Source organism: Coffea arabica, chromosome 9e, assembly GCF_036785885.1.
Source record: "Coffea arabica cultivar ET-39 chromosome 9e, Coffea Arabica ET-39 HiFi, whole genome shotgun sequence".
Taxonomy (NCBI): Eukaryota; Viridiplantae; Streptophyta; class Magnoliopsida; order Gentianales; family Rubiaceae; genus Coffea; species Coffea arabica.
Genome location: NC_092327.1, coordinates 2,662,701 through 2,675,789, shown reverse-complemented (window position 1 = coordinate 2,675,789; position 13,089 = coordinate 2,662,701). Strand labels below are relative to the sequence as shown.

The 13,089-nt window shown below is 34.6% G+C and overlaps 1 long non-coding RNA gene across 1 annotated transcript; it reads right to left on the bottom strand.

Annotated features, from left to right (window-relative positions):
- Positions 1-7,336: 7,336 nt before the first annotated feature.
- Positions 7,337-9,792, bottom strand: LOC140014475 (uncharacterized). Its single transcript, XR_011821236.1, has 2 exons — positions 9,568-9,792; positions 7,337-8,827 (listed from the first exon to the last, which is right to left on the bottom strand). It is a non-coding gene; the product is annotated as an uncharacterized lncRNA (long non-coding RNA).
- Between the last annotated feature and the right edge of the window lie 3,297 nt (positions 9,793-13,089).

The following is a 13,089-nucleotide window of genomic DNA, read 5'->3' as shown; positions in this document are numbered from 1 at the left end:
TGAATGGAAATTGTCAAGTATAAGTTGGAAAAACGTAAGGTGGTGATCGATCTGATAGACTTAACCATGAAGGGAATGATATTTTCTCAGGTGTGAATTTCGAGGATGAAATTCTGTTAAGGAGGGGAGGATGTGAGGACCCGAAAAATTTCTTATTTTTATCGAATATTAATGGTTTAATTAAGTATTTATCCACCTGTTTTCCCCAAATAATTTATAACGACCATTTTAAATCCATTCGTATGGAATAATGTCTTTTTTATGCTTTTAAAACGTCCTGTTAACAACTTCAATTTTCGGAGGATTGTTTAGGTGAGAAATAATGAACACGAGTGTTTCAAGGTGATATTATATTCGAGAGTATGATTATCCTGGGGAAATTAAGAACGGACAATAGCAGATTAAGAAAAGTTAATCGGGAATTAAAGGTGAATAAGTTCTAAGTGAGCATATACTACTCACGCGTGGATAGTTTTCCAAAAGACGCATGGATACAAATTTATTGGAGATTTGAGGAGTTAATACCCGACTCATGTGAGAACTCGTAAAACTCCTATTAAAACCCTATTTTGAGCTTATTTAATTATTTAGTTGTTCATTTATTCCGAGTATTATTTTCTAGACCTATTGAACCTAATTACGTGGAAATATAGCTTCATTATATTTTTAAAATGACTTGTTTCAAAAATTAATTTCCGGGAGCGCGTTTAGTGAGAACAGTGAATAGTGCTTGGAAATTTTACCCGATTGAGAGTACAATAGGCTTGGAATATTAAAGACTTATACAATGGATTTAAATTAGGTATTTTAACGATTAAATACTCAAGTGATAGTTAGTGGTACGATCGTTATAAGAATTTCTCGGAAGTTTCACTCTATCGCGCCTAAATTGGAAATACGCGTTTTCACGCGCGCGATTAATTGAGGGACTTTAGACCATTATTTTGGGACAATTAAGGGTGAATAATATTTATATGAATATAAGTGCATTAGAGGTTTAGTGCACTAGTGAAACAAATGCAAGAGGAATTGAGCACGAAACGCGCGCGTAAACGCGCGAGAGAGAGTTGACTTTTGCACCAATTTTAGCCACACATTAAAGCTTCCTTTGGAAGCCTCATTTAGATCAAAATTTTCTCTCTCTTCCTTCCTAAGACAGCCGGCTCTCCCAAGAGCAAGAACCAAACTTGCTTCATCAAATTCTACTCCATTTCATGCACCAAATCTCAACCATTTCACACCAAAATTGAAGACCACTTAGCTTAAAATTTGGAGAGTGCATCTAGCTACAAAAACAAGGAGCTTTGCACGGTTTTCTTTGGCTGAGAAAGGGCCAAAAATTCTGTTTGGTTCATCAACCAAAGTAAGTAGTGATCAATTCATAGAATCTTGTCTTTCGGAAGTCATATAGCATGATTAAGCTCTAGCATGCTTTTGGTTAGCTTGTTTATGGTGTAAAATGAAATGGGTGGGCTCTATGGACTCCCACCTTTGTCTTGGGGACTGATCTCATACTTGATGATGGATTTAATGTTGGTTTAGTGCTCAAAATGGTGGATTAATGGTGTATTATTAGTAGAAACTTCAAGGGGTGCATGGAGTAAAAAGTTCCGATTCTGCCCCTGCTTTGAACATACCTATTTATGCAGAATTTTGGGGATTTAATAGCTTATATATGATGTTTATATGTTGTATAGACGGTGTAAAAAATTTCATTGAAAAATATTGAGGTTTGGTGGGTCAAATGAATTGATTTCACAAAGCTAGTAAATCTGGAACTGTTCCCGTAATGCTCTGACCAGTTTTCGTGTTTCGGCCATAACTTTGTGCTCCGACGTTGAATCGAGTGCCATCAGTGGCATTTGAAACTAGACATTCCCACCTTTCCGACGGTATAAAATTCATGTTCTGGTTCCATGTATGTGAGCCGAACCAACCATTTAAAGTCGGCTGTTCTGTTTCTCTGTTTTCCTGGAACGAAATGCTGAGGCTGCAACTTGTGGCTTGAATTCGAGCTAGTTGTGTGCCAAATTTCAAAATGATTTCTTCTGTGAAATTTTATCTCTATGAATTTATTTTCCAACGCCATAAACCATGCCCAATTCCGAGTTAAGTTGAACGATTTATGATCAAAATACGGAACCTACCCTGCTCTGGAAAACCCTAACTTTTGGACAGATTTGATGCAAGGCTTGGTGTAGACTTGCTAACTGAATATTTTGGTGCTAAACACTTATGAAATGTGCCATGAATGTTCCTTAGGCTTTTCCTACACTAATGAGTCATGTTTGAGGAATTTTTCCTTGACCAAATGTTTGGAATGGAAAACAAAAGGCTCAAGGCAGTTCTGTCTTAGGATTTTCGAAACTTTGGTTGTTTGAGTGACTACCTTCCCGAAGGTATTTTTCCATGAAATTTGGTAGAGGGATACTCTTTATATAGGATTATTATACTGCCAAATTTTGTACCAATCCAAGTCCATTTCGATACCTAACTAAAGTCCCAAAGTTGGAAGCTCAAATCTGGAAATTTGTTCACCAGTTTTGAATTTTTCCATAACTTTGAGCTACCGTATCTCGGTGCTCCAAACTCCGATTCTTGATCCACTTTTTCTGTTAAAAACATTACTTGTAACTCTAATTGAGTTATAGATTTCAGAGGCTAGCTCGCAACGTGTGAATTTTGCCGAATTTCCAAAGTTAGCGAAAAACCAACCTTAAGTACTCTGAAACAGTAACTTTGAGCCCATTTTTGAATGTCTTCTATTTAGAGTCATGGAAAAGTGTCTTCTAATAACTTTTAGTACTTTCAAAGAGGTTTCCAACGGTACCAAGTTTTCCAATTTTTGACATGTAGAATGTGAGATACGATTTTTCAAAATATCATATCAAAACTGAAAATTTTCCGGATTCCAAAGGAAGGGAGTTTTCAAGCACTCCTTATTCCTTCGATATTACTTGAACGTTTTATACTTGATTTTCCAAAATAAAAACTCGATCGCTCTTGTACTTTAAGAAGCTCTAATTGAACCTCGATTTACGAGTAATTGAGGTTTGTTTTCATGAAATTTCCTTAGATTGTACTAACATACAATCTTCCTTGATAATTGGGGCACGTGAATGATAATACATTATATTTTACTCAGGTGCACTCGAGGACCTTCAAGAGAATCCTACAGTGAACACTTGAACTTCCAGAAAATATTTCTTCTTGATTTGCTCGGTGAGTGTCAAGTGTATGGCTACTTGAACTCTATGGGCTTGATTCATGCTTGGCTTACCTGATTACATGCTTAGCCTACTTGGTTTTGAAAAATGGAGTCGAGTGTGTACTTTATCGCACTCGTTCTCATTTGAAACAAATGACTCATGCTTAACATGTTTTCCCTGGTTTACATGATCTGAAATACATGCTTAAACCTGTCGAATGCTTTATTACATGACATGGTATGCTATGGCCGCATACGTCGTTGGAGTGAATCTCCTCGACACTTACATGATACATGGGGGATGCCCAAACTCATAGGCCGACCTTGGAACTCGAGCCGGCATGGGCTTGGTCGGGAACCTTGGTGAGCCATGGGAATAACATGATAAGCTTGATCTATTTGAGAGATCTTGCTTGGCATACTCGTGAAGTATAGCCTTATAAATGTCGTGCGGGCCCGAAGCGGTGTAGGGTGGACGGATGAGAAATAAGTGGTGATCTACGGTTTGGAAATATCGACCCGGTTGACGGAGAGTCATCGCAGGAAGATATACGAATGAACTGGCAAAGCAAGTGGAACTTAGCTCCTGAGAGCTACTATATTCTTGAATTGTTTCTGCTTACTTTCACTGGCTTTATTAATTACTTGTAATTATCTCTTAGACTATTATTTGGGACTATTATCTGGACTACGTGCTTGCATGTGTGTTATTGGCCTCACGAGCATTTTGCTCACCCTGTAGATTTGTTTTCCTTAACAGGATTGAACTCGGAGATGTATTGGAGAAACCCTCCTGATGTGCTTTTGTTTAGGGTTTCTATTACATTTTGTCTATGCCTTGGTTTTTGGGTTGTATTTTTGAATTTAAAATGTAACTTTTGGGGCATGATGTATATTTGGGATTCATGATGTACTTTGAGCACCTGACGTGCGGGTTGGATAATGGATGACTGTTGTTAAGCTTGAACGCTTCCGCATTTACTATATTTAAGTTATTTACTTGTGTTGTGTAGACTGATAATAAGCTTGAATGGAATTGCTTGAGTCCTGGCGAGAATTGGGCAGGCGTCCTGCGGATACCCTTTGGTTCACCTTAGGGAGAAGTGGGGGCGTCACATATACAATGTCAGTGTAGGAAAGATTAATCCAAAAAAAAATCGAAAGAAAAAGAACATAAAAATAGAAAAGGAAATAACATGAAAATTAGAACACTACTAGAATGGAAGGACTTACCATGTACTACTTGATTAAACTAGTACCTTAATAAGCATTCTTGAATAATAACATATAAATAGAAAATTAACAAAAATGAAAATACAAAATTAAGAAGGTATTCAGAAGCACAAACACTGCTATGCTTGAAAATCAACAAGAATGTATTACTAGTACACATTCTGGCACCATTTTTACAAAATCACATCTACTACAAACTACTATTCCAAATTTCTTGTCAAGACCTTCTTCAACTAATGCTTGCTCACTATCAGAATTGATATCCATATGATCACTATCATCATCATCATCTTCATTGTATTGCAAAAGTATTTAACCTTCTGGTTGGCTACTAGTTTCATTAGTACTACTATATTCTTCTTCTTCTTTATCACCATATTTCTCTCTCTCTCTCTCTCTCTCTGTGTGTGTGTGTGTGTGTACACGATCATGTTCATTACTAGTTTTCATAATCTTAAACTCAGCATTTTCTTTGTGCAATGAGTCAAACTCAGTATCTTCAACTTGACCAATAACTCTTGCTTCTTTTTCATAAAAGGTATCATCTGTCTCTATTTGTTCGTCATTGTTGATATTTTCATCAGTTTTTTCTAACTCAGGAATGTTCCAAAGATGCTTATGTTGTACACATTGAACTATTTTTTCAATTATTGCCTAGTTTGGTATCCATGATATAAAACACTTGCTGCACCTAATTTGGTAGCACAAATGGATCATTTTGATACCATCATGATCAGATATCAATACTAACAAAGTACTTGTCACATTTCATTGTCCGAGTACTACTCGTATCATACCATTCATATTGGAACAACACCATCTTATATCCTTTAAGAAAAGTAAGTTCTACAACTCTCTTAATAAAGCCATAAAATGGAATAACTTCTCCCTTGTGATCACCATCAACACCAACCCACTGTTTTGTGTTGTTCTACAATCATCTCTATCCTCACTGTGCAATCAAATCTGATTTCCAATATACCTTAAATAGATTTTTGTCATAATAGGGATTGGGCTATTTGTTAGTGCCCATGGTTCATCTGTAATTCCTTCAACTTTCTAAGTATACAAATGATTAATCTAATAACAAAGTACAAAAAGCATAAGCATTAAACGTCTACATTTGTTAGAAAGACAATTCTATTTTATGTCAACTACTTACATGATTCTTTAACCACTTTAAAAATTGTGATTGGTGCCTACTCTCAATATTCTCAAGTTGTATATTAATGAACTCTTCCTTGTGCAAACTATACAAATTACAAAAAAAGGATAATAAAAATATTAGAATCTGATTAGTACCAAACAAGTAAATAAAAGATAAAGAAATAAAATAAAAATGACCCAAACAAGTAATTATAGATGGAATAAAGTAAAGTCAGCCAACTTACATTTGGTAGAGACCTACTTCTTCATAATTATTCAATATAAACTTATGTGTTACGTTCAAAAACTTTTGACTCAGTTTTTCAGTAACTGTATTTAATTCGAAATGACAGACTTGCAATGAGAAAACTAGCGGACCTTGATCTCTAGGACTTATATCACGATTCCTCTCCTTTTTATTGAATTTTGTTTCACATCCGTGAATGTATTGAGACATAAAAGTTAGGCACTCATTTGCTACATATCTTTCAGCAATTGATCCTTCGGGTCTAGCTTTATTCCGCACGTATTTTTTAAGACACCCAAGATTCATATTTAGCAAGATATAGTAGAGATACAATTGGGATTATTTCATATTACACATATGAACAAGATTTGAAAATTAATGTATAACATAATCAACTAATATTAGGCTTACCTCTCGAATAGAAACATCTATCTATGATGAACTAGACCTCCTAGTTTTGTCTCTTAAAGCAAATGAATAAATAGATAAACCATAATGGTAAAGAATGCAGGTGAAAATATTTGTTCCAACTTGCACATAATTAGAGAAATATTTCTTTCCAACCAATTCAAGTCATCCAGTTTGAGTGTCTTTGAACACAGATTTCGAAAAAAACTCACTTAACTAAAAAATTGTCTCATTCACCTCTTTTTATAAGTATCCTTGAATACCTGTCAAGAGAAATCGTTGTATCAATATATGATAATCATGACTCTTAAGACCTGAAATTTTATCATCTTTAACACAGTGAGATATGTTTGCAGCATACCCATCTGGAAACTTAATTGATTTCAAAAAAAATACAAAATCTTTTCCGTTCACTTGAAAACATCACATAACATGCAGCCGACTTCAAAGTTCGAGTACCATTACTTTGCAAATGCAACTGTTCTCTTATTCCCATGTCACACAAGTCTCTGCGAGCATTATTTGTGTCTTTAGTTTCTGTTTTAATACCCAGCAATGTCGCCATCAAATTTTCAGATATGTTTTTTATGATGTGCATAACATTTAGAAAATGCCTTATCTTCAAGTTCGGCCAGTAAGGTAATTTAAAAAAAATGCTCTTCTTTGTCCAATTACCTTGATTACGCTCACGTTTTCTATTTTGTGTTTCAGAATGCTTTCCAGGAGTGTCAAAGAACTCAGTCGAACTGTCTAACTTCTGTAGTATATCAGCCCCTATCCATTCTCTTGGCCTTGGTCTTTGCTCAACTATACCATCAAATTTATTCCTTTCTCTTCTCCAGCGATGGTCATGAGGCAAAAAATGACGATACCCCATGAAATCTATCTTACATCTTAATTTTTGAGAGCTAATATCATAAAGGTAACATGGATATGCATTATAACCAGAAGTGCTCCAACCAGACAAATAACCATTCACTAAAAAATCAAATACAATCCATAAAAGTGCTGCATGCATGAGAAAATTCTGCCCACTATATGAATCATAAGTCTCCATGGCATTCAGCCATAAATATTTCAACTCATCTATCAAAGGTCTAAAAATCACATCTATATCTTTCCCTGGTGTATAGGGATCAAAAATGAGTAATGATAGCATAAAATACTCTTCTTTATAAATTTATAGGCAGGCAAATTATAAGGCACAAGAATGATAAGCCACAAACTATATGAGTTGCTCATAATTTCAAATATATTGAAACCATCAGTGGTCAACCCATAGCCTAACATTGCTAGTTTCTTGAGCAAAGTTGGGACTCATCAAAATGTTTCGAAGCAATAGAGTCAGCTGGATGCCACATGACGCCTTCCTCTTTCACACGTTCCTTTTTCATGCCATTGCATGTCCTTTGCAATTTTAGAGGACAAGAATAATCTTTACAACCTTGGTTTTAATGAAAAATACCACAATACCTTGTGAGGAGTTTTATTTCCCTTACAATCGATTTTTTTCCAGCAAGATTCTTGGCAAACATGATACTTTATTTCTCTCTCATTCTTTTTCCAGAAAATTGCACAATCATATTTGCACATATCAATTTTCTCATAACCTAAACCAATGGCTGATAAGATTTTCATAACTCTATATAGTGAAGATGAAACTTTTTCACCTACTGGTACTACATTCTTGAATAATTCCAAAATCATGTTAAAAACCTTGTTCGTCATATGATTCATTACTTTCATATTCAGTACAGTAATGATAAAATGTAACAAGTATTTGATATATCTTGGGTATAGTTCTCGTTGAGCATCACTTAATAGTCTATCAAAATTTTTGGCATTCCAATCAAATGAAGGATTGCGTTCTTGTGCCTCACTAAATTTTTCCAACAATATTTGCAATTCATTACCCTATTCCTCATTATCATCATTAGCACCAACATTTGCCTCCCCATTATGATTAAATCTTTCATTAATAACACACGGAGGTACACTCAATGATTCTCTATGAAAGACCCAATTCTTATACTTTTTTCAAAAACCATTATTATGTACGTCAAATTGAACCTGAAAATAACTTTTCTTAGTTGAATTCCTACATGAAGCACATGGACAAGAAATTTTGTCCCAACTGGTGGAGTTTATCCTAACAAATTCAATAAATTCTTGAACACTATCCTTGTATGCCTTTGAATATATATTATTGTCATTAATCCAGTTTTTTCCATTGAACTACCTAAAAGTTAAAATCATTAATGCAACAAACATCACATATGAAACTTAGTTTAACCATTTTTAAGTTCCAGTCTCGTAAAATAAACAAAGTAGAAAACCAAATGTTTCGAATACACGATATGTAGCTTATTAACAAGTTTATATGCATATAAATATTTGGATATGAAACACACAGCTGGTATGAATTAAAAGAATACAACTAAAACAAATATAAATAGATAATAGCAAAGTGCTTCGTTAAATAAAATAAGAGTTAGAAAAAATAGCAACTTGCCTTGAATAAGTAACTGTCTCCCATTTTTTCCTTGAATCAAAATGTACAAATTTGAATAAATAGTTGAGCTTCCCTAGAAGGAGAGAAAAACACAAGATTAAATATAAAAGTATTACCTTGGAAAATTTTATATATTTAAAGCTGAGAAAAAGTGACAGTATATTCCATCGCTAAATCTAGTTAATTCAAATATTATTGTTCGCAGTACCAATACCATTGTGAAATGAAGCTATTTATGATGCAAGGCAGGCATGAAACTGGAATTAGCATTATATCACATTGAAATTAAACATGTGTCCACTATAGGAAAGAATGCATGAACAAGGTGAAACGAACACTAACGAAAGAAAAAATAAAAAAAAAAAAAAAAAAAGAAAGACCCCACATAAACAATGCTCAAAACAACAAGGTAAAAATATAATGGTCCAAGTTGGACTGGAGTTCTTCAGTTTTGCATGCTCATAGTTAGCAGATTAATCTTTAACTAAAGTTGTTAGTTAGGCATTTTCTCAAACGGGTTCTTGGTAAAAAAGAATATTTTTTCTATTGAATTTAAAAGTCATCAGGTCACGAAATTTCTCATGTAATCACTATCAATTCATACTCATTCAGACAATATTCACCTCCCATCCAAAATCAACAAGTCAAAAAAGTAAATATACCGTGTGAAAAAAAATAATACTTAGATAAACCAAATAAGAATAAGAATTTTAGGATCCAATCTAATCAAACGTAAATTCCTATCAAATTACAAAAAATGGCAAAAAACTCATAAATCTTTCACAAGATAATAAGATTAAAGAAGAAATTTACCAAATGAAAACTTTAAAATAGGTCTTGGAGTCTTGGAGTCTTGGAGGAGATAGGGCTTTACAAAGGGGTTTTTAAAATTGGGACTTGACTTGTTCAAATTGGGATGTGTAGTTGATTGAAACAATCTCTGATTATGCTTGGTACCAAAAAGAGATAGGAGATTAGGTTTGACGGTGCAAGAAGAAGGGAGAAGTGCGCTTGGTACATTCTTGAGTTTAGCTCAAGTACTAGAATGGTTCAAGTGTTAGATGACAGACAAGTGCATTATGTATATTCATTACTTTTTTCAAAGTGACGTCACTTACTTTAGTGGGTTCTTCTTTTTTTTTTCTTTTTTTTTTTCATCTTTCCCAACTTAATTAATGAACACCAAAAAAAGTGGTGGGAAAATAAGGCGGGAGCTGAATTTATTTTTTTGTGATGACAATTCATAAAATTTAATCCTATTTGTGACAGCATCCTCGTTAGCATAGTTATTTTCATTCTTGAACTACAAAATTACAAAAAAAGTAAAATATATAGCTTTCCACCAATATTTCCCGCTATTTAGCACCAAATGGAGTTTGCAAAATTTTAACTTTCTTGTGATGAAAGAGAACATTTTTGTGGTGACGGTTTCAAGCTAGCATATATAATCTATTTTGGGTGATGAAAGTTTGGAATTCATCATAAAAATGTATTTTTGTGACGACTGCAGGGTTTATCGAAAAAATTTATCATAAAAAGTATTTTTTTGTAGTGTAGTGACTCTTTAGTGAACTTAGGCCTGGAGGCCTAAGGAACGAGCCTTTAGAGTGCATTAGGAGTCCTTTTTCTTTATTGTCTTATGATGCAAAGTAAAGAGCTCAAACCCCAACTTCAAAAGGCATTTTCGAGAACTATCCTCCTTCCTTCTTACTCATCAGACAAAGCAAAGAAACTAACAATTGAAAGGAGCAATCAAAAGAAGCACAAGAACATTTATAAAAAGAGAGAAAAATCAAAGTATGTTTAATATAATAATAGTAGATAGCATAAAAAGAAAATTTCTCATTCCATCATTCAGCCACGAAGGAAAACTAAAAAGAGGCAAAGATGATTTTGATGTCCACTGATCCAATGATCACCCCAATCATAAAATAGAAGAGATCGACAGGAAAGGAGCCCACTTACCTACTCTCGTTTTATCCCATGTTTGTGAGACCCCATCTCTTTAAGGTGTGCCCCACTTGGATGAGTTGCTTGAATAGAACAGAGGCGCAAGTACTAAAGTTGTTGATACTTGTGACATAGCATGCATAGGTTTTCTCAATCAAACTAGTTCCTGTAGAATAGAACATAAAACCCCGTATTTGGTGGCATTTGGCCAAAATAGCATCGAGAGGAAAGCCATCCTCAACTAAAGTGGCTTCGACACTTTTCTGCACCACAATCTGTGCTTCTATGATGCCTGCCCACTCATTACGGCTCATGTTTTTTGTAACGAAATTGATTGAGAGATGATGGCCCGACTCTTCCATACGCTCTTGAGTAGGCATTAAGTGATTGTGATTGGCATCTTCAGGACTTAGGAGCTCACCTCCATTTGACTGATCAACCTCAAGAGCAACAGGCTCTAGGGAATAGGGCACTGGTTGATTTATGCTTGCTTTGAAAGAACCGAGTTTTTACCAGAGTTGGTTCCAAAGATAGATGTCCATCCCCAGTCATCATCCATCATGAAAACAAAGGAATCGCAAAAAAAAAATAGGAATGAGTTTATCCAACAATTGAAAGTGAACTTGTGAAGAAAATAAAAATATGAGAAAGAATATTAAGCCAGGAAGAATCGAATTCTTCCTTCTTTTTGAAAAGTGAAAGTAGCGATAAATAAGAATAAAAATTATTAAAAGAAAAAAGAAAAGCAGCATATTTTGGAGGGTGGACATTATAGCTCTCCCTTCTTTTCCTAGAAAAGATGAAAAAAATATGGCTACAAAAACATTGATGAATTTTGAAATAAAACGCTTTTAAAGCTGTTTGCATAGGACTACAAGAAATAAATTCTTTTATTCTCTTGATCTTGTCTATCCTATAACGTTTTTTAATATCTTTTATTTTCATGGATTAAATAAAAGTTAAAACACTTTCTTTTAATTATTCATCTAGTTCGATCTTTCGTTCGTTTGTTAAGCCACATTTTTCTAAAAAGGATTGTCGTAATTCTAGTTTTACACTATTTGAAATAACTCTATCATATTGAGAAATTTTGTCTAGTGGCATTCAATCACAAAATCCATTGACAGCTGCATAAATGACTAAAATTTGTTTTTCAATTGGAAGTGGTGCATATTATGGTTGTTTTAGTACTTTTATCAGCCTTGCACCTCTATTGAGTAACGCCTAAGTCGTAGCATCAAGGTCTGAGCCAAATTAAGCAAAGGCAGCCACTTTGTGATATTGTGCCAATTCTAGTTTTGAACTACTGCAGGCTTGTTTCATAGCTTTCAACTGAGTGGTAGATTCGAGGCAACTGATAGATAAGCCAATGTTAATAGCAGGTCTAATTCCACGATAAAAGAACTCTATTCCCAAACAGATGTGTTCATCAATAATGGGGATCACATTGGTGAGAATAGAGCAGATACATCTCCAACTTGTGTTTCAATGATGGGTAAGGCAGTCAAACTACCTGCGCCTATCTAGTCTAATCATTTAGCCACTCATTTGTAATAGACGAGAATGTAAATCGAAAACATCCCGTGGGAAAGTTTCATGAGCTAGTGGTCGGCGTAACAATAATGACATTTGTTGATATGCCATTGCTTATTTACTAAGATCATCATAAATTATTAATACGTGCATCCTATTATCATAGAAATATTCCCCCATGATACACCTTGAATATAGGGCCAAAATTTGCATAGGAGGAGGATCTGAAACGGTGGCTGCTACAAGAATAGAATATTTCAAAACATTCGCTTCTGAAAGAATTTGAACTAGCCATAGTTGAACGTTTTTGTCCAATCGCTACGTAAATACAATGCAATGTCTCACTCTCAGAGATGGCCTTTGAATTCATTTGCTTTTTTTTTAATATGGTATCGATAGCGATAGTTATTTTCCAATTTGTCAGCCCTCGATTATAAGTTCTCATCGACCATGACCTATAGGAACAAGGCTATCTACCGCTTTTAAACCTATTTCCATAGGCTCATGCACAGATTTATGTTCAATAATCCCAGGGCCTTTCATTTCAACATGTTTTCACTTGTGATCGCTTAGAGCTCCTCTTCCGTCAATAGGTACTGCCAACACGCCGATCACATGCCCTAGCATAACCTTTCCCATAGGAACATCCACAATAGATTCAGTACGTTGACAAGATCTCTTTCTTTAATAGCAATATCACTACCAAACACAACAATCCCTACATTTTCATTCTCAAGATTCAAGCTATTTTTTTCACACTATTGGCAAATTCAACGATTTACACATCTTGAATCTCGTTCAATCCATAAACACGTGCAATCCCATCTTCAACTGAGACTACTTCACTGATCT